Source organism: Dioscorea cayenensis, chromosome 9 (genome assembly GCF_009730915.1).
Source record: "Dioscorea cayenensis subsp. rotundata cultivar TDr96_F1 chromosome 9, TDr96_F1_v2_PseudoChromosome.rev07_lg8_w22 25.fasta, whole genome shotgun sequence".
NCBI lineage: Eukaryota > Viridiplantae > Streptophyta > Magnoliopsida > Dioscoreales > Dioscoreaceae > Dioscorea > Dioscorea cayenensis.
Window position 1 is genome coordinate 14,299,265 of NC_052479.1, and position 21,564 is coordinate 14,320,828.

The window sequence follows — 21,564 nt, forward strand, 5'->3', positions numbered from 1 at the left end:
TCTTTGCCATTAACGAGCCAACCTTCCGTCAATTAACCTTGGAGGTCTTGAGTACATTTGAGGAGCGACAAGATGGAGAATCCGTGCGGAATAAGAAGATTGTCACCATCCGCTTTTCAAGCTTTTTGGAAGGAAGCGCACTATGCATCATTTGGACTTTGCCAAGTACTTGGGGATATATGATGATGATTTTATCAAATCCATGCCCGGCAAACGTCTTAAGCTTGATTTCCCGAGTGAGGTGGATAGGAGCAACTATTGGGCGACTTTGGCGGGTGAAGATACGACCCGAAAGGCCCTCACGCATGATTGACCCGCACATAGATTCATTCATGCCTTGATTGCCCGCTCTCTTTGGGGGCCGGACCGATAGCAAGGGGGTGGTCACCCAATCCGATATCTTTACGATGTATGGCATCTTTGAGAGGCGCCCTACTCACCTTGGCTACCTTGTCGCTGATGCATTCCTTCACCGGTGGCTCGTATACTCGATTGGGAGCTATCTTTATTGGGCCCTATGTGACCCAGATTGATCCGTGGCATGGGTTTGTTTGAGCGAGCGCGAGGCATGACTATTGTAGGAGGTACGGCACCCCTCGGGAAGGCACACATACAAGCGATTGGCTTGGTGGTTGCCGAGCGCATGAGGGCGAGCCCCCACGAGCACCAAGCCACCGGTGAGTCCAGCAACGACCGAGCAGAGCACACGTAGTCGAGCCCCGAGGACGCATCTGCTCCTACCCCCGTACTTCTTCATTACCCGACTCGACATGAGACCCGAGGGGATTAAGGGAGAGATTCAGGGCGTGCGTCAGGAGCAGCGCGAGATCCGTGACCAGCTTTACCAGGTCCTTGAGGGACAGCACTGACTCGAGGCAGATTTTCACCGTTTCATTACCTCATACTATGGTTTTGCCTCGCATACTCCTTTCCGCCACCATGCCACCACCGCCCAAAGCACTAGATTGTGATGAGTAGCGGCTCGCTTTGAGCATGGACACTTTTTTTATCTACTTTACTTTTATTTTTGTTTTGTATTATGTTTTTGTTTTTGTTGAGTTGGCATGGACCTCTTCCTCCCAACTCTTTGTGTTGAACTTTATTTTTGTTTTTCATCTATGTATTTTTGTTGACTTTTTCCCTAGTCTCTCCCTTGTGTTTGTCTTTGTGAATTTTTGTGGAATGATGATGTCCTGTTTTTGCCTCGCACGGCATTGAGGGAATTTGGTGAGCTTTCCTAGTTTTTTTAAATGGAGGTCGGACAAGACGTGTATTGCTCACCACACCTTTTGTCGAGTCGCACCTCACGACGTAACACAAGATAAACCGGGAAGTTCTGCTTTTTTTCACCCTCCTCTATTATTATTTGCATTGGCCCTTCTTGCATGTTTTTCATGATTAGTGTACATTGAGGGCAATGTACAACACTAAGTGTGAGGGATGGGTGCATTTTCATGTTTTAGGAACATTGTTTACATGCTAGTGTTACCAATGATGGCTTTATTCATTCTTGTAAGATTCTTTTTAGCTTGGACCAATGATGGATGTGAGTTACTTGTTTTTATGCTTTTATTGAATCTGTTTCACCCCATAGTATTGTCTTGTGCACTCGAATTTTTTTGTCGATGCCCCTGGGAATAGCTAATGCGACTACTCTAACTCTCTTGTATGCTTAACACACTACTTTGAGTTCTTGGCCTTAGAACACTAAGTTCTATCCTTCAATGTGTTCTTAAGAACTTCTAAGTCTTGTTGAGCTAATCCCGAGTTTTTGTGGCATGTAGTGTACTCGAAGATATGATCTACGGTGAGAGTGAAAGTGAAGATGAGTCTATGTCGAGTATTCCTCCGTAATGAAGCATGAATGCGCCTATGTAGATTGTAATCGAGTAGTTAGGGTGGCTCTTGTGCCTAACCAAAGATGTGCATCCTCTAGAAAGATTTTTAAAATGATTTTGATGCAGTCTACGTTAGTCGGACTCGGAAAAAAATGTTGAATATTGAGTTGAAAATAAAAACCCTAGTGATCTTTTTTTGAGTACCTACCAAAGGTTTTTGAAAAGAAAAAAAGGATTTAGTTTCAAGCTATAGAATTAGAAGGATCTTACTTGGCCATTGAAGTAGCACTTAGTAGTTTAAGACTTAGTATTCTTGGTATGTGGAGTGATTAGCATCTAGAGCTGTACTGATTGAAGTCCTTGAGCTAGACCCGGATCGGGAGCAAATGAGATAAAAGGATTCACTTAGACGCACATACATATTAGGGGTGAGACAGGATATTTTTTTATTATGCTTAATGACTATAACTCAACATCTATGTTTCATTATCCTTTGCTTTTTGGAATCTTATATTTGCTTGAGACGAGGTATTGCATTTAGCCACTTCTCGCTCTCTTTGTTTTTTTCATGAGTTGTTTGCTTGGGGACAAGCAACGCTTAAAAGTGTGGGGATGTTTGATAAGTGTCTAAATGTAGGTGTTTTTCATATATATATCGTATGCACTTTGCATGTATTTTTGTGAGGTTTGATGCCCGCTTTCAGCTTAATCGTCTATTATTTGCTTTGTAGGGCATATGCAAGCCATGGAGAACAAGAAGATATCATTTTGGCAAAAAGAGAAGAAAAACAGAATTTCATACTACATCCATACTACCCGAAAGATGGGGGCCATATGCACTCGTAGCAAAAGTGGATTGATTTGGTGTTCGTCCCGATTTCCATACTATCCAAGTATACGGGGCCATATGGAGGCCATATGCACCCCTGTATGGAATGCGAATCTAGGGTTTTCGAAAGTGCTATACGACTCCCCATACGACCCCTATACGGCCTCGTATGCCTCGGGGTGTATATATACTCACTTTTAGGGCTGATTAAAGGACTTTTTGCTGGCCGACTTTTGGGGAGATCAAAAGGGGAGATCTTGGGCGACCTTGGGGAGGAGAAAGAGGGCGAGAAAGCTAGAAGATCATTGAAGCCCAAGGTCCAAGGCTCTCAAGGCAAGAAGGCAACATCATTCAAAGGGGAGATCGATCACGACTTGAAGGAAGGAGAAGCTGCGGCTAGAGGAAGCGTCATTCGGCATTCCTTTGGCGGGGAAGCGCTCATTCAGCATATTCTCGCCTCAACCTTCACCATTTCATCTAGGGAGTGTCATACTATGTCTTTTGTTTCATGTTTTTGCTTGATTGTATGCTTTGTTATGAGATGATGATGACACTAGACCCCCCAAGGCCACCGGGTGTTGGTGAACCTTAGGGGGGTTTTTATCATGTATTTTGGATGATTACTTGTTAATTCTATGTTTGGGTATGTTTGAGATCTAATCCATTGTTTTCATGCTAAGTGTTACACCAAGGAGAAATCCGTAGCTCTTTTATGAATGATGCATGTAGATGTGACTTGCTCGCATGTATTAGGTCATGAATGGATTAGAAGGGATACTTGTATCATCACGCCCAGAAATCGGGTGTTTGGTAGCCCTCCATGTAGGTTTAATCCGAAGAAGAGTAGGTTTATTCCTAAGCGAGATTTCCTTGTACTTAATGCAATCGTAGGAATGTAGATTTGGAAGAAATTCCTATCTATGTTCGTATGGGATTAGGGTTCAATCACGAGAAATTGGGGTTGTTCTAATCTTGGAATCTCATGGTCCAATTTGCCCTTGCATCTTTAAATCATCATCCATGTTGCATGATACCCCTCAAGGGGATCCACATCCATAGGCCTTTTGCACTTCATTGATTCTCTTGCTTGCTTATTGCTTGTTCTCTAATTTGCTAGCAAATCTTGTGTTTAGTTTTTATTTGTATTTAGTAGAGTAAATCCATCACTTAAGATCTTAGGGCTAGATAATAGCTCGAGAAGGACTAATAGGAGATCCTTAGCCCCGTGGAATACGATCCTCGTGTCTTTGCACGAGGTATTACTTGGCGATCCCGTACACTTGCGGGGAAGCGATCAGAACTAAAGAAGCACAACAAAGAGAGGCGCAACCAGAGAAAGAAAGATGCTTTACCATATTAGCAGGAAGATCGGGTCTTTCTCCGCGAACGAAGGTCTAGGCGGGAGTGCTTTTGAACTCTCTTTCTATGAACTATTCAGTGAAGCAATCATCTTTACCTGCTCTCGTTGCTAAGTCTAAGTGAGGGCTTATTGAGTAAGGGGCTGTTGTGTATCCCCGGGCCAATTCAACATCTGAAGGCGAAGCGGGTGTGAAAAGAAAGCATTTCTTGCTAAATCAAAAATTGCTTACTTATATATAAGAAAAGAAAATAAATAGTAATTAGTAAGAACTAGGCAAATAAGCTTAGCCAAGAGAAGGCTTCTCAGTCATTTCATTCTCTTTCGCCCTAAAGCAGGTCATAAGTAGTCGCATAGGCCAACTGGCGCTATGAATATTAAGCCCTTTGATTAGGGATTTCAAAATCATCACAAAATCCCCTTTTTCTTTTCTATTGCAATTTCTCGATTATTATATGATGATTTCTTAACTTTCCATATATAGAAAGAGATAGACTATAAATGACATCTCTTATGTTATGTCACTGACACCAAAGGGATATAAAATGAATGGAATTAGAATATAGATGGAATATAATGAAATAGAGCCACTTTGAGGTTCCCTATGAAATAAGGCATGGAACGGAGCCACTATGAAGAAGTTCCAAAAATGCCTGGGTTCGAAGAATCTTTATGAACTTTCTGATTAAATATCATTTTTTTTTCAGTTCAATTTTCTTTTTTTATTCTGTTTATTAATCCTGATAAAGGATAATCCAACATTAGTGATTTTGCCTAATATCGCTTTTCTCTTTCTTTCGTAGAGTAGAATTTCATCAGTCTTCCGACGCAAGATTGGTTTATTGAGTTCGGGCTTGAGACCAAGGCTTCGCCGTTTGAGAACACCGCCACCATCCATTTTGGCTCATGGCGGTCCAAAGGCCTATTCATCAGCGCTTTTATAACCCCTTAGCGAGTAGGTGGTGCCGGCTTTCGACTATTGCATCTCTTGCTCACTCTAATAGGCCTAAGCCCTATGAGCGGGTCTATGTGATGGGACTTCAATCTAAACTTCCTATTTAGCTTTGGCTTGGTAGGGGGTGTCCTCTTAACCCATATCTTCATGCTTTCATTAGTAACTACTTATTAAATGAAATGAAATCATATGAAACCTAAAGATTTCTCTATCATTCTTAAAGACTTATTTTAGTCTCCCAAGATGGTTGGTGGATTTCCTTGAATGGTCCACACTGAGAGGATGGGTTAAGCAGTGGCTGCACTCCTGTCTACAAGGTCGGTCTTATGTGATCTTTATGTATCCATTGAACAGTTCTTTGAAGCTCCTGTTGTAAATCATGACTAGAAAATCGCGCGCAAAGATACTGAATTAGTGCGCTTTGGTCTTCTATGGATGGTTTATGATTTGGTCACTTTGAAGGGTACCAATTTCTCAGTTCCAATCTTGGATGTTGGTATCAGTGGCTTACTTATTAGGTAGAGTCAACGGTACCCAATTCCTAGTTAAGACTTCGGGCCTAAACCAGCCCAAGGCCCATAAGGGGCTAGTTGTTCCTGGTGTAGTTATTCTCCATGGGACCGACGCTATTGATGAGACCGCCAGATATAAAAAGGCGTTATGGCCAAATTCATACTCTGACTATCTAATGGCATGCGGAAGTGATCACTCCCCAATGTTCATTCGGGTGAAACCTGCTATAAATCTTGGTAACCCTTATAATATTTTAGAATGTGGGAGAGCCACCCCAAGTTTCTGTAAATTGTTGAGGATGCGTGGAGGACACCATTTAATTTAATGGGAACCCAACACCCATTTTGTTCTTTTTGCAAAAATATGATAGAAACCAAGAAGGCATTGAAGGAATGGGATAGAAATGTATTTAGGAAAATGAATGAAAGATTGGAGCTGGTTAGACTAGAGCTAGAGCAGATCTAATCCGCTTTGCAAGCTGATCCACTAAATCAAGACCTTGGTGATAAGGAAAAGGAAAGATGGGAGAAAGACTCTAAGATCCTTCAGCAGGAAGAGTCCTTTGCTAGACAAAAGTCCCAGGTGCAGTGGCGGGGATACTCATTCTATCTTTTTTTCTATGCTGCCATTTCTGCTCGGAGGGCTACAAACACCATCAGATCTTTGAGAAAAGATAATAGGAGGATATTAAATAGGTTAAGAAGGAGGCTAAAAATGCTTTTTCAAATTTAGCTTTGAGGTTTCACATCTCATAAAAAAGTGCTTACTACAGAAGCTAGCTGCTGGTTGACCAAAATGATAACAAAACAGGAGGTTGTACACATTGTGAAGAGAGCAATTGATGAGATTACAACAAACCTTTGCGAGGACAACTTGCGCCGATCGGAGTGGCTACAGCCTTTCTGGTGATAATTGTCATGCATTGGGGGTCTTTTCCTTGGGCAGATGTAGAAAGGTTGGCTCTAGCAATTGCAGAAGTTGGCTTTCCATGGGCATCGATCCTTTTGATGTCTGATATTCTGGCAAAAGTCACATTGTGGTATGCTCTACATTTTGTAAAGTAAATGGATCCAACTTTTTGTAAATCAGAACAAAGAGACTGACTTTTTTTGTTATAGTAGAGCAGTTGATGATGCCATAGAAAGTCGGTAGCCAAAGAAGGGAACTTTTAGCCTTAGGAGGACAATACCAACAAATTATCTCGAAAGCTGCCGTTGGTAAATAATCTTGGTTGTGTTGCATACAACCTAGTGCTCTACTCCTCCATTATAAGATAATGTTAAAGATTAGTAAGGGCCACTTTCTTCTGTCTATATTTTAGTTAGTATAAAAGGGAAAAAAGTTTGACCATATTAATTAAAAAGTCGTGAGGAATGTTAAGGCAAAATTGAGGATAGAGGATATTACAAGAAGACTAGAAAGATTAGACTGTGAACCTATCTATGTATATAAATAAAGTACATCTAGTCTTGCATATTGGGAAAATAAGACGGAGTGAAATGAAATGGTTAGAAGAAAAAGAAACTCAGGCGAGAAAAGGGAAGAGCAGACTACTCGTGCAAGATCCTTCCGGATCGAGACCATGGTTTTCTATCATTTAGAAGAAGAATCCTTAGGTCAAATGAGAAAATGTATAAAGCCCTTTGACTACTAATTCTATGCTATGGAAAGCAAGAAGAACAAGGAGCTTATCTTATGATTTTAAATTCTTTCTAATAACCAACCTTGCCTGCAGCTGCGGTAAAGGCTTTTCTTGCTTCTGAGTAAATCCTCTAACCATCCCTTCTTGATAACTGGTAAGTACTCCCATCTCTAGGAACACCAACCATAATCAAAAAGGGAGAGGATTGATACTAGTCAGTGAGTGTAGTGGCAAAAACTGACGATGCCAATGATGACTCTTTGTTTGGTATCGCGTGCTGAGTATACACGTGATAACCGGAACCCCAAACGAACTAAAAAGAAAGATAATACAATCAATCTTTAGTGCCAGTTACAAGAATGGCGGGGGGGTTTACTAATGATCTTCACATCTGAACAGAGACTAGATTACACAGTCCACCCTTACTCCAGACACAATGAATGGCTTAGCAAACTCTACGTCACCAGTCTTAGATACTCAATCTTTCTCTAGGAAATCAACATGTAATCGGTCCGTCGGGTCTTCAATACTCACTTGAAACTAAATGATCCCCAATGGCGATATCATCACCGAGGAGAGCATAGTCAGTGAACCTACGTCTCGGCTCACTTGGTACAAATCCATAGCAGAAATTATGTGCAAAAGGAGGCCGTAATCCGCGCAGGTGTGTCCGCACCCTAGAGTGGACGAGAAAGAAAGGATTTTTCGGAGGAATCCCCCTGGTTCCAGACCCAGGAGTTCACTTTCCCATATGAGCATACGGTACATGTATAATATAATTCTGTAGAAGAGTGAAAGGGTCACCACTACTAAGGTTCATTACTGTGCTTACAGACTAGGCTACCCTTCTCCGAAAGCTCTGTGGGACCACCTATCACTAGTCTTCAGCAGGAGGGGTTTATTGCACAAAAGGCTGGGGTGGTGGCTCCCACAGAGGGTAGCCTAATGAATGTCAGATGCAAAGCCCCGCACCTCATTAAGATCATATTGGCATACTCCCAAAAAAAAAGGAGCAGACCCTACTGAAGACTGGATTGAGGTACAACAAGGCCATTTCCGTCCACCTTCTCACGGAGCCGTACGTGGACATTACTACTCATATAGCTCCCAGCCGGCAAGCATTTAGTTTTCCTCTACAAAGAATGGAAGTGTGAATGAATCAACATAAAAAAAAATAGAGTCTTATCATATCCGCAATAACATGCATGAGAAGAGCATACCTTTCACAAAAACCTACGAATCTCCCCTCCCCCCTTTAGCCACTTCAACACCTTGTGATCTTCTCAAAGATCATGATGAGCCCTCTCCTAGAATGTTTTTGTAGATTCCAAGAAAGAATTGGTGGATCAGGATGAGAATTAATCTGGGAATACATGACATATTCATCCTAGAGCAGAAGCTCTCCTCAGTTTCGGTTTTTTTTAAGAGAGAGAGGTGAGTCGAGGCAAGGGTAGCCTCCCGCTTTGCTTGACCGATTCGGAGGAAAATCAACCCTGAACAAGAAGGAGCTTCTCTCGATGTGAGATCAGTAGCAAATAAACTGTCATTTTCTGCCCCAGAACAGCAAGCAGCACCCGAATAAACGAACAAATAGTTGGTCTTTCCGGAAATGTTAAACAAAAGTTTTCCCCTTGTATCTCGGTTACTTTGGCACTGACTTTCCCCCTCCCTTTTTCGTACCAAAAAGAAGAAGTAGGACCAAACCGAGAGTGAGCAGCATAGACAAGGATGGATTTGTGAATGAGAAATAAAAGTTGCCTATCTTCATCAGAATTAATGGGTGAATGGAAAATTGCTCAAGTGGGCTGCCGCCGTTGCCGTCCTTGATCCTCATTTCAGCACTCATTCTTGCTATTTCCTGAAGATAGTCCATTTGATCAGGAAAGACTAGGTGATAAAATGGACTCTTTCTTTGCTCTCTCGTTAGATTAAAAAAAATCTCTCTTAGACGAGGCAGGTTGAATTCACAATCCTCCATTTCCTCGTCCTTAAGAAAATACTGAAGTCTAGCCATTAGGTCCTGATCTCTAAGGTCATTATAAACGTATCTCACCCATTCAGGTTCCTGATCTGGATGACTAAGATATATGTTTAATCTCCTGAATAACTGTTCAATCATTGGAATTTCCATTCCATTCTGCTCTGCTCGCGAAAATCAATATAGAGACTTGAATAGACTTGGCCTTGGTTTTTCCAACAAAAAGTCTGATGGGATTGATTGGCATTCAATGCATGATTTTCGATAGGCTTTTTCATTTGTGGTAGACTGAACACCTTCCTAATCACAATAGACCGCGATCGATATTTGAGAGTAGCGTTAGGTCCTTCGCGTCACTCTACTCTTTCTTTCCCAGGCGTGGATGTCCATTGTTCCCTGCTCTAACTCCTCTTCTTTCCCTTTTCTTTTTTTATGACGTATCGCACTTGCCCAGAGCTCATTGTCGCTGGAACCAAACATCAAACTAAGGCGGCAGTGGAAAGGAACGAGTGGCTAGTTCCAAATACAAAACAAATCACTGATCGGTTTACTTCAGCGGGTACGAAAAGTGTAGTTCGCCGGGAAGGTTGAAGCCGCTTTCGCACTTGTTCAATACAGATAACCAATCGTGGGTGCGTATGCTGATAACAACCTACGTGATATTATATCCGGCACTCTTCCCGCCTATACTATAGGTATAGTAGCTTCCCCAACGCAGAGTCAATCTTTACTTTAAGAGTGGCTGCCCTAAATAATCATTATTGTTTTCTTCCCTTCGGTCCCATCTCGGAGCAGAGAATCCTTCATATCGGATGTTGGTCCCTCCCTAGAAGCGGATGAAAACTCGGAGCTAGTTACCCCCCTCATCCTCAGGGTTTGCTGGCCAAGACGGCGCCTCAAATATGGGTAGTGATTCCCTCCCGACCCGTATGAAGAAGATAGTAGACCGGGCATCGCATATCAATAGGCAGAAGCTGGCCAGTCCGATCCAATCCCCAACTTCTCGAACGAGAAGTCTTCTATCGGTGGTAAATTCTACTCATAAACATTCTCCAGCCGGATAATATTGAAGGGACTCAAGTCCAGCTGGAGAAATTAAGTAGGGCTTATGGCCAATACCTCCCCTCAGCAGGTGGACCTGCCATTCCGAATAAGATTGAGCTAGCTATAAACGAAAGATTAGATGTCCTACCGCTCCGTGGGCTACTGAGGCTCCCAACCCCAGAAACCCTGAAAGGGGAGTTCCACTCAAGACCGTTCCGTCTGGCTTAGCTTATAAGTAGACATGGGCCAAAACTCAAATACCCCTGACAGGTAAGAGGTCAGTCCCATGTATGAAAATCCAAAACTATACTCACTAAATAGTACTGTAATTATAGACCAGTTTGATTTAAGCCTCTCTCAACGAGAAAAGCGATACTGAGTTATTAGAATAAGGCAACTTACTTGTAACACAAAACTCTGGCTAGGACAGAGCGATCAGATTCCTTACCTCAGTAAGCACCAACTTACTTGTGATTTTATGTATGACTATGGCACGCATGACGCATGATTTACAACCGCAAGCGCCTTAGCGTACAACGAGTTATATAGAAAGCATGAACCACCTCAAACTCGCAAGGAAAGAAAGAAAGGTGCCCAGGTAAAGGCTAAGCTTAGTCGGATGAGTCCCTACAATGTATTTGATTTAAAATCTTCTTAGCAACAAATATGAATAAGTTGTTCATGAATACATTTTGAATCCTTTCGACTGAGAGCTAAGGGCTATGATTCCCAGAGGGAATTTTTATCTGTGAAGAAGGAAACTCATACCTTGCTAAGAGATTGTGCCGGGTTCTTTCACTCACAGAAGACTAAGCCTTGCTACTTGAATAACAGGTAATCAAACTTTTGCCTTTCATCGATTCCAGTAATTAGAGGTAGGAGAACAAGAAAGAGAGAACACTTAGTCGAACTACTTACTTCTTCTTATGCTGAGTCAACCCTAAAAGCGTATATGGCATCAAGCCGATACCTTGACCCTTTTCGAGGATCAACTACTACTTATATAAAGCACCAAAGGTGAGCCATTCCTAGTCGAAAGAGAAAAGCTATTCTTGTTAGCAGTTGAACAAGACCACTAAAGCTAGCCACTAATATAATCTTTTACTATTACTCCTGGGTTTGACACTATTCCAGAATAAATTTCTACTCGTAGACGGAGGAGAGGCAAGAAATTCATCTTTCCCTTGGCTTGTGAAGGGAAGAAAGGCTACTGATGTCGAGCCCCTATAACATAGGGACAATTAGGCTTGTTGGTGGCTTATGATGGTTTCTTGTCCCAATTCCTTTTTGCTCTAGCTAGTAGCGAGGGCTGCGTGCTTGTGACTTGAGTGCAGTTTTTGATTCCATGGAATGATAAAGAGACTTTCTTGCACTCATTCACTCCAGCAATTCCCTAAAAAGGCAAGAAAGAATAAAAGGAGCGGAAAGAAAAGGGCTTGTGCACTCATAGTTGTGGGACTTTCGGATATGCCTTCCATGTCTTATGTTATCACTGCTGTTGAGGGGGAGCTACTTGAGGAAGGAACTAATATATTTTTCTTAATCTCGAGCGAGGATTTCACCTTATCATCCTTTCCCAGGCGAAAATTGCCTAAAAGCTGGATCAATGCTAATGTCCAAGGAGGTTGAATGCTAGATTGTAATTGGACAATAAAGAAGGGATTCGCGACAACAAATCTTTGATTTAGGGCTGATTTAGTGAAGAACAAGAAAAAAAGCTCTTGCCATCATCGGCATAGCTAGCATTTATTCTGGTAAGTGCATGGCTTAAGGAAGTTTAGTAGGCTTTTGGAAAGCAAAGAAAGCAAAGGGGGACCAAACGCACTTAAGCAAGCTTTGCTTAGACCAGCTCATGATTAGTGCATGAAGATTTTCAGAATGTTGCATCACATGGAAATATTCAATCAGACTGCATGACACGCGTTTGAATACACATGTAAATCGCAAGTGCATGAGTGTCGAAGTAATAATTACCCCGGTGAGTGGGTAGTCGAATCCACAGGGAACAGGGCTACTAGTACTAACTTTTTCTTTGCTTTCTAGCCTAATGATAAATGGAAAGGTGTGGTGTCTAATATGGGAAGAAATGAATACCGGAGACGAATATGCAAGGGTGAAATGGATGGAGATCTCAATCAGTAAAAGTGGGGTATTCGGGCAATGCTCCCCCTAGGATTCAGGTATTAGGTATCGGATAAGCAAAGTGTTTCTATGAAGAGTAAGTTAAGTCATGGAAATCCAAATATAATTGGATCCGGCCTTCTGATCACCGATACTAGTCCCCTACGAGGTCCCGGTGGAGAAATCACACAATCTCAACACCTCACACCACATATGACCGCAAAGCACTCTAGGGATTCCAAGAGGTGTATCCGATTCCTAAAGATTGATCCAACCCTAATTCTCGGTGAAGGATTCCTAACCCCTACAAGGTCCCGACAGAGAAATCTCTCAATCTCATGCCTCACACCAAATATGGTTGCATAGAGCTTAGGGAACGAAGATAGAATACACCAATCAGAGGGGAAAGGAGATGCTCACTATCTCATGACTCGCCTCTCAACCCTCTTCAATCTTGAGGTTCTAACCCTAATGGAGACCTCTCTCTCACCAAGGTAACAAATCATGCAAACCAAATAACCAAAAGATCAATAAGGCAAGCAAGCATTAGACAATCAAGATTAAAACTTAATCAAACTTGGATTAAATAGAAACACTAAGCAAATACACAAAAGATGAGAATCCTAGGGTTCACAAGCCCAAATACCCTCTAGGGTTTTAGCTCTCCATGGAGCAACATACAAATACACCATCAATGAATGAAAGTGCATTAAAACCATAGAAATAAACCCCCTTATATATGAACTGATGGCCTTAATGGAGAGCTTTGACGTCTTGAAGGACTCACTCCGAAGCTAGGTTCATCAGTGGCTTTCTTGATGCTATGATGGAGGAGGAATCGATCAAAGTTGGTAATGAAGGGCCTCCAAAGCCGCAAAGACCTCCTCTCCAAATCCTAGCCGTCTCACCCCTCAAGAGCCGCACAAAAGATAAGAAAGAATAGGGCAAAACGGCTATTTATAGGCCTTAGATCGCGCCTGTCATGTGCCCTCACGCGCCCGTGTGGATTTTCCACACGGTCACGTGGGCTGTAGGAATTTCCACGCGGGCGAGTGAACAGTAATTTTGCTACAGTATTTTTCACAAAACGCGGTCCAAACACTCTTCTCTTGAGGCCACATGTCCTGGCACACGTCCATGTTGTAGGCTATAAAACTTTTCTTCATCGACGTATCTTTGAGAGGTCTTGAAATCTTCACAAAGAGAAGGAACATGAAGATATGACTGCCTTTGTGCCCTTCCAACTAATGAATTGACTTGAATCTTCTTGGAAGTTGGCACACATCTCCATGTTTATGAACTCCTCTCGTGTCTTGGTCTTTGAATTGAACAAGAACTCCCAACATTCTATCTTTATAGCCTATCTTTGCTTCCTTTTTACTCTTCAAGGCATTCACAACCTATATGAATAAAAGAACATCAAATACACAATATGAGTCATAAACCATGGTAAAAATAATGCTCAATGCATGTAAAACATATATAAAAATATGTCTACTCAAGCACTTATCACTACACCTCTTGCTCATCTGTCTTTCGGTCACTAAGAAATCCCTTCTTTAGCTAAAAATCAATCAACATCTATTTCAGATCCTCCTTCTCCCCTCGATCGAACACTAAGCTACGGAACCAGACCCAAACTCTTCGATATTCGATAAGCCACTGACAATGATGGATCAAAAGAAATGAACTCTTAACTGCTGCTTCTACTTTGGCTAAATTTTTCGTAACAATTCCCATTGTCCCCTCTAAGACAGACCCATCCTTGGACATTGCCTTGTTATGGCCTACCCCCATCGCCTTCAAAAAAAGGCTTATAGAACATGCACTTATCTCAATCAAGTGAGACGTGCCCTCATTCGAAGTCACTTAACGGGAACATGCACTGGAGCAAAAAGACGTCTCAGAAGGTAGGGACCTGTCCTAACAATTTTTTTACATTACAGGAACCCCTGGTTACGACCGAGGTACTAGCAAGGCTTTTTTTGACTCTATAGTCGTACTAAAAACATCATTGGTTTCATTCATTCTCTTGTCTTTTTTTTCATTCAAATGCTTTTTTTCTGAAGCCTCCTTTTTCCGCCGCCGAACCTCCTACGTTTTTCTCTATCTACTGAGAAGTATCCTCCGAAGGCGACCTCCTTGAATGAAAGAAGGAGGGCCAAGCAGCATGAGAAGAAGTCTAATTGCGAACCCCATCCATCCACTGAAAGCGATCATCGAAGACATCAATTTTGGAACGCTGGACGATCCGAAGATTACGAAGATCAGTCTCCACAAGAGAAAGAAGAGTACACTCAGTTCCTCAGGAAAGATATGAAGATCTTCGTATGGTCTTACCAAGACATGCCGGGTCTTGATCCATCTCTAGTCCAGCACCGACTAATTCTCAAGGAAGGTGCTGACGCTTTACTATACTATAACTATATAGTAATAGTAATAGTAAAGCAGAAGTTGAGAAAGATGCCTCCCGACATACAGCAGAAAGTCAAAGAAGAAGTCATAAATATCACAAGCAGGCTTCATCAAAACGGTGGATGATTCTTATTTTTTATAAAAAAGAGTTCCCGTTTCAAAGAAAGATGGACGCGTGAGAGTCTGCATCGACTTTCGCAACCTCAACAAAGCGTGTCCAAAGGATGACTTCCCTCTCCTTAGTCCGATCTTGACACCTTACTAGTGCTCGGAACCATGTGTCTTATGGAAGCAAAAGAAGCCTTTCTTATTCAAAGAAAGGGTCGTCTCGTTCTGCTTTTAGGGCTTTCCCCCCAGGTATAATTCAGTACTTAGGATATGGCCTTCCTTAAAGAAAGGATTGACTCCTTTTATGCAATTATTAACTATACTATACTATACAGAACTTTCTCGATTCCAATGCAACTTATCCTTTTGGAGCTGACGTAACAAACTACGCGAGCCTCCCGATGAAGCCAACAGAAATCCTATCCGAATACTAAAAAGAAAAGGCAGTTTTATTATTGTGGTATACCAGCCGCCAGTTCTGGAACTTCCAGTTCAATCGAGACATATAGATCCGTAAATAGATTTGTATGTATAGCCACTTCAGTCGTGCTCGTCGTTTCTTGAATAGAAAAAAAGTATCTTTTTTCTGGGAACATGGTAACCCAGAAATTCTTATGTTCGTGATTCTTCATCCACCGATGCAGAAAATGTTCCAGTTTTTCCATTCTCATATGAGGCAGGAAAGTTTATTGGCAACAGGTCGGCACGAAGTGATTCATCATGCTCAAACATGAACCGATCGCTCGTTGGGGACGGTTTTAGAAAGAAAAGAAATTCCCCAAAAATTGAATGAGAAGTGGGTCCATGTAAATGATCGAGACCTCGCAAACAACAACGCTCCTTCCCCATATGGAGTTCGGAACCCAAAAGGCAATCGTTGAGTGAACTGTATCTTATTCGTATTAGTTGACCTAAGCCGCATCATTCTTGCTGGGGTGGGGCTCGGCCTCCGAACCGTACATGGGACGAGTTTCTGCCTCATACAGCTCGGACCGAAGACCGGGGGAAGTTGAGGGAGATGGGGAGACCCAGCTGCTGCCAGTCGGGACGGACAGGGAAAGGGGGCGGGGAAAAGCTTGTGAAGAAGCAAGCTTCTTCCCCCACCCCCCAAAGACCCTATAGCACTTCACGTTCTTTCTATTCCATCCCTCCGGGATAGGCGGCTAATACTAATCTAATAAGTGCAGCAGTCGTCGTCGTCTGACCAATCGGCTCGGACACCAGACCGCTCGTGCCCGCCCATTCTGTCTCGCCCTAAATAGAATGGCTCTCTTAGTTAGTTACGAAAACCCTGAACCCGAGTCCCCACGTCCGCTTTTATCCGCCCGCAACCCGCTTTCTTTGCCAACACAACATTAGGGCCGTCCCTTTTTTTCATTCTATGCTGACCCCGGCCGGGGTTGGGCTGGCTTTTTGGGAAGCCCGTTCCTACCGCGCTCACAGCCCGGCTAGCCTGCTAGCAGCAGTGGGAATTCCCCCATTCCCTGGTAAAAAAAAAGGGTTGGTTGGATGCGGGATCTACTACACGAGGAGCGACAAGGATGTACATGATATCATCACGACCTCTCTTGGCGTACCACTAGGGATGCTTAACGCCACTTCGCCAACTGGCATTACCCACGCTTTAGTGGTTATAAGTGCTTATGCGATATGAATGCGAAGCATTCCTTCCTTATGTTGAGCATTACTTTTCTCAGGTTTTTACACTAATATGTTTGTTTTTTATGTTACTTTTTATGCGGTAGGGGTTGTGAAACCAATTATGAAGGAAAAGAAGCCAATGTGGATCATAATGCACCAATTTGGGAGGAAATCTTGCTAAAGTTCAAGCGAAGATATAAGTCGGGTGCTGAGATGCTAGAGTGTGTGCCAACCTCCCGTATTTGAGTTTGCACAACCATTTGGAGGGGCACAAGGGCAGTCACACTCAAGCACTCCGACTTATGCACATATAACAAGATTTCCATCAACTTATCCGTCATTGAAGAAGCAAAGCGATCCACCGCAGAAACTTGTGCCCGTTTAGGTTACCTTGATAAAAAGTGGATTCGGGAGTATTTTTGGCAGAGTACTGTAGCACACATCCTTTTTATTGTTCTTGATTGATATACATGCTCACATAGCTAATGGTGGTTCACCTTAGTTGCAATGATTGTATTCTTGAGTTTAGGAGAATTTTTAACATTGAATATCTTCATGCTCTAGTTTTATTTGAATTTTTAGGAATTTTTGCCCGATTTACACTCAGTGTACTACTCACTCTTTAAACTCTTTTGGAAACTCATGTTCGATGTTAAAGGGACTAGTTATAGTTGTTTCTTGTGTTAAATTCTGAAAATGAATGATGAAAAGAAGGAACAAAATAGTTTTCTTGTTTGTTTTGCATTTTGGATGGAAAGAGCTACCACCTATGTAGTATGAAGCTACTCTCATAAGTCGGATACTAGTTATTCCCTAATGAGAGAATGAGCTATCTCATAGGATGAGTGAAAGCTATCACTCCGGTAGAAAGAGCTACCACCTCGAAAGTGTGAAAGCCACCTTAGCGGCCGCTTGGGAAAGGGCTACCTCAGAGAATGTGTGAAGCTACTACCATCTTTAAATTTTTGTTACTTTCTTGCTGTAGATAAATAAGTCCCTTATACTTAGAGCTTTGAGGAGTATACCTTGGGTTGACTTGAGTGAGTCCACACACTTTCACGATTTCGGGTTTGTTGTTTTTTTTTATTCAAGTTTTAAACTAGAGCTTCGATCTTTGATATTTAGTGTTGAAATTTCCCTTACTTGTAGAATTCTCTCTTTGTATACTTTGGTGAATCTAAGGACAAGCACTTTTAATATTTTCTTCATTGATCCATAGAATGTTTAATTTTTGCTTGAGGACAAGCAATAGCATAAGTGTGGGGGAGTTTGATAAGTGCTTGTGCGATATGAATGCGAAGCGTTCCTTCCTTATGTTGAGTATTACTTTTCTCGGGTTATTACACTAATATGTGTGTTTTTTATGTTACTTTTATGCAGGTAGGGTTGTGAAACTATTTATAAAGGAAAGAAGCCAATGTGGATCACAATGCACCGATTTTGGAGGAAATCTTGCTAAAGTTCAAACGCGAAGATATAAGTCGGGTGCAAGATGCTAGAGTGTGTGCCAACCTCACCGTATTTGAGTTTGCACAACCATTTGGAGGGGCACAAGGGCAGCCACACTCAAGCAATCCGACTTATGCACATAGAACAAGATTTCCATCAACTTATCTGTCATTGAAGAAGTAAAGCGATCCACGGCATAAACATGTGCCCATTTAGTTTACCTCGATGAAAAGTGGATTAGGAGATATTTTTGGCGAAATCTTTGTAGCACATACTATAGCAAACCACTGTAGTAAACACTATAGCGACTCATTGTTCACGGCAGGTAAAAAAATAGCGAGTTCGAGAGAATGCACTGCAGGCGTGTGGAAGTACCACGCCTGGTCGCGGAAAATCCAGGCGTGTGGATTCCCGATTCCAGCCTTATTTAAAGCCGATTCGGCCCCGATTTTAGCATTCTTTTCTCCATCTTTTCCCCAACTTGAGAGAGGGTTTCTGCTAGGGTTTTGAGAGATATTGGCTAGGGTTTTGGAGAGATTCTACAGCTCTGACATTGTTATTCCTTTGGAAGAAGGTTGGTAGGGGAGCTTCCGTGGAGGGATATCCTATACCGGACAAGGGAATCCTTGGACGATGAGTAGAGGATTTTCCACAAGACCATCGACACGACTATCGAGGCAGTTTCTCTATGGATTCATTGCTTTTACATTCTATTTCTTTGATTGTACTTAGCTCCATGGAGAGCTAAACCCCTAGTGGGTACTTGGGTATTTGTGAACCCTAGGATGTATTTGTTTCATTGAATCTCTTTATTATACTTTCAATTAATTGATGTTTGTTGTGAGTTCTAACCTTGAATACTTGATTGTATGAATATTTCCCCTAGAGTGATACTAGGGTTGAGAGTTCTTGTTGGTAACCTTATGAGTGAGTGACACCACGAGTGTTAGACAAAAGCTAGGTTGGAGAGGGTTGAGAGGGTGAGTCGGGGAGTGCAGGGGCGTCCCTTTCCCTCCAGGCGTGATAGATTCTACCTCCGTTCCTCGGGTTCTTTGCGGCCATAATAGAGTGAATGGTCTGAGGGATGGCCCTCAGCGGGGCTTAGTTTCACGCTGCAGCAGGTGAAACGTTGAGGTGATCTTAGTATCTAGGGCTTAATCACGATTAGGGACCTTCCACATGGACCAAAGGGTTAGGTCTATAATTAGGAAGAGATTTATCACTTGGAATCCCTAGAGCTCATTGCAACTCTATTCGAGTGCAAGGTGGAGAGGTTATCTAATCTCTCTTCCGGGACATGTATAGAGTTAGGTATAGTTGACCTTAGATGTGGGACTATGTATTTAAGGATTTCCACGACTCACCATTGCATTGATTAGGAAAAATAATAGAGGGTTCTTCCACTTGAACAATTGTCCTAAGCAGAGCATTATCCGAGTACCCCATCTTTATCAATTGCCTTACCTTCTCCTTTACTCGTGCTCTCTTACTTGTTGTTTTTAATTTTGAGAATTGAATCATTGTCACACTTATCACTACTGATCTTTCACATAGGTAAGAAGCGGATTAAGTGTTTTTATTCCCTAGTCCCTGTTGATTCGATACCCGCTCATCCGGGATTATTACTTCGACAAACCCGTGCACTTGCGGGATATATGCAAGGGGATCTTGTCAAGTGTCTCTCAGTGTGGTCAATACTAGGTGTTTCCGAGCAGCGAGGCTGACACCCATTCGCATTAGTTCATCCAAAGTTCCTTACCCTTATGCACGAATTTTGCAATAAGCCATCTTCTTATCAAGGTTAATGAGTCAACTGAGCATCTCAGCGGCGGGATTGAATACCCGGATCGAATCAGAGTTCACGCCGTCCGCCTGGAACAAATAGGAGGCATGGGCCATAGGAAGATGAATCTTCACTTTATTGTAGTAGTCGTGACCAAACAAGCCCGATTTCTGGTGGCACACCCCCAAACAAGCACCACTCGATGAAGGGTGAACGGGGAAAGCTACAGGCCCAAAACCTTCGACCCTTCTTTCTATATGGGGATACTCGGGGCACCTCATCTTGTCATTTCGTCGTTGCTCATTCCTGTTAGGCCGAAGTCTTTGGCATTTCCTTTTCCGCGCCCACTCATGCTTCCCTGACCAATCGCATGGTAAAGAGAGAGTATGAAAGAATACAATGTCTTATGGTCCGTTTAGTCACTTGAAATTGAAAGTCACATCACGGGAGAAAAGTAGCGTATATAAGCGGTTGTTTAGTGTATAAGTAATTCTTTAGTGGCATGAGCGAGCCCCTTAGTGTAAATGGCGGTGGAGGTTGGTTGAAGAAGATGACGTTACGCAGTGTTCAGAACTAGCCGTCGAAGTGAATGAATTCGAGAAAGAAACGAAGAAGTAAGGAAATGATCGACTCTTTCTTGAACTATTTCATAAGCAGATCCTCCCCTCCACACCAATCACTACTTTTCTTTCATTCCTATCATATATCGTCATAACACCCTTAATGATAGGTTTTGAAAAAGACTTTTCATGTCATTCCCATTTAGGTCGATTCGGATCTCTCCGTTGTTTCCCTTTCCTCCCGAACCTTTTTCCTCGAAATGAGAAAAGAATCTGGTACACTCGAATTGTATTATTTAAGTGCTTATTGCTTGCCAAAGATCCTAGTTATACAATTGGTAGGTCACCAGGTTATTCAAATAAGTCATGTTTTCCGTTGTTTTCCCATGTTACAACTTCCGTACCAATTCGATCGATCCGGAATGGATCGGTTAAATATTCTATTAGGGAGCCCGGTCTTGACTCTTCTATGTAGTATTCATTCTCATTCGGCTCTTGGAATCCCATCCAGTAGTTGTTGGAATAGCTCGGAAAATCCAACCGCTTCACCTACTTCATTTCCCCCAACCCTTTCCTATACCTATGTTGAAACAGAATGGTTTCATGATCTTTCATCGATTAGTTATTCGTCTCCGTTCGTATCTCCTTATCTAATTTTGATCTCGATTAGTTCACAAAATTGAATGCCCAAGTCCAAGATTCGATTATTTTCCAAGATTGTTGAGTCGGGCCCGGGTATGTAAGTTAAGCCATGTATCTGGGAGGAACTTCAAGGGCGTTCGGTGTTGAAACTCAAGGGTAGCGGAAGGACCCCGTCGGGAACCCTTTTTCGACTAAAGGCATAGAGGTGAAAGTAAACATAAGGACCATCGAGAACAAAGCGAGTGTTGCAAAAGGAGAGCTGGTCTTGGTTAATCCTAGCTTAGCCATTGAGAGTCTAAAACCTTTCTTTCGATTCGAACGAGCAAAAAAAGTTGTTCTACCTTCAGTCGAGCTGCGGTCTCGCTGACATTAGTATCACAACCAAAGCAGTCCTTCCGGTAGCGGTAGTACCACTATAAGCTTTCTTAGTTAGCCTTCCGTTCCGGATTGATTGGCTTCCATTAGCATAATCTTTCCATCATGCGGTAAGCCACTAAGCCGACTTGACCATCAAGCCCGACTTGTGTAGGGAGACGGTATAATTACTGACAAGGTCCCCTTGCATATATCCCGCAAGTGCACGGGTTTGTTGAAGTAATAATCTCGTGTGAGCAGGTATCGAATCCACTGGGAGTAGGGAATAAAAACACTTAATTCGCTTCTTAGCTATGTGAAAGATCAGTAGTGAT

The 21,564-nt window shown here is 42.4% G+C and overlaps 2 pseudogenes; one reads left to right on the plus strand and one right to left on the minus strand.

Annotated features, from left to right (window-relative positions):
* Positions 1–770: 770 nt before the first annotated feature.
* Positions 771–8,559, plus strand: LOC120268508 (annotated as a pseudogene).
* Positions 8,560–14,408: 5,849 nt separating this feature from the next.
* LOC120268509 overlaps positions 14,409–21,564 on the minus strand; it is a 73,490-nt pseudogene continuing 66,334 nt past the window's right edge.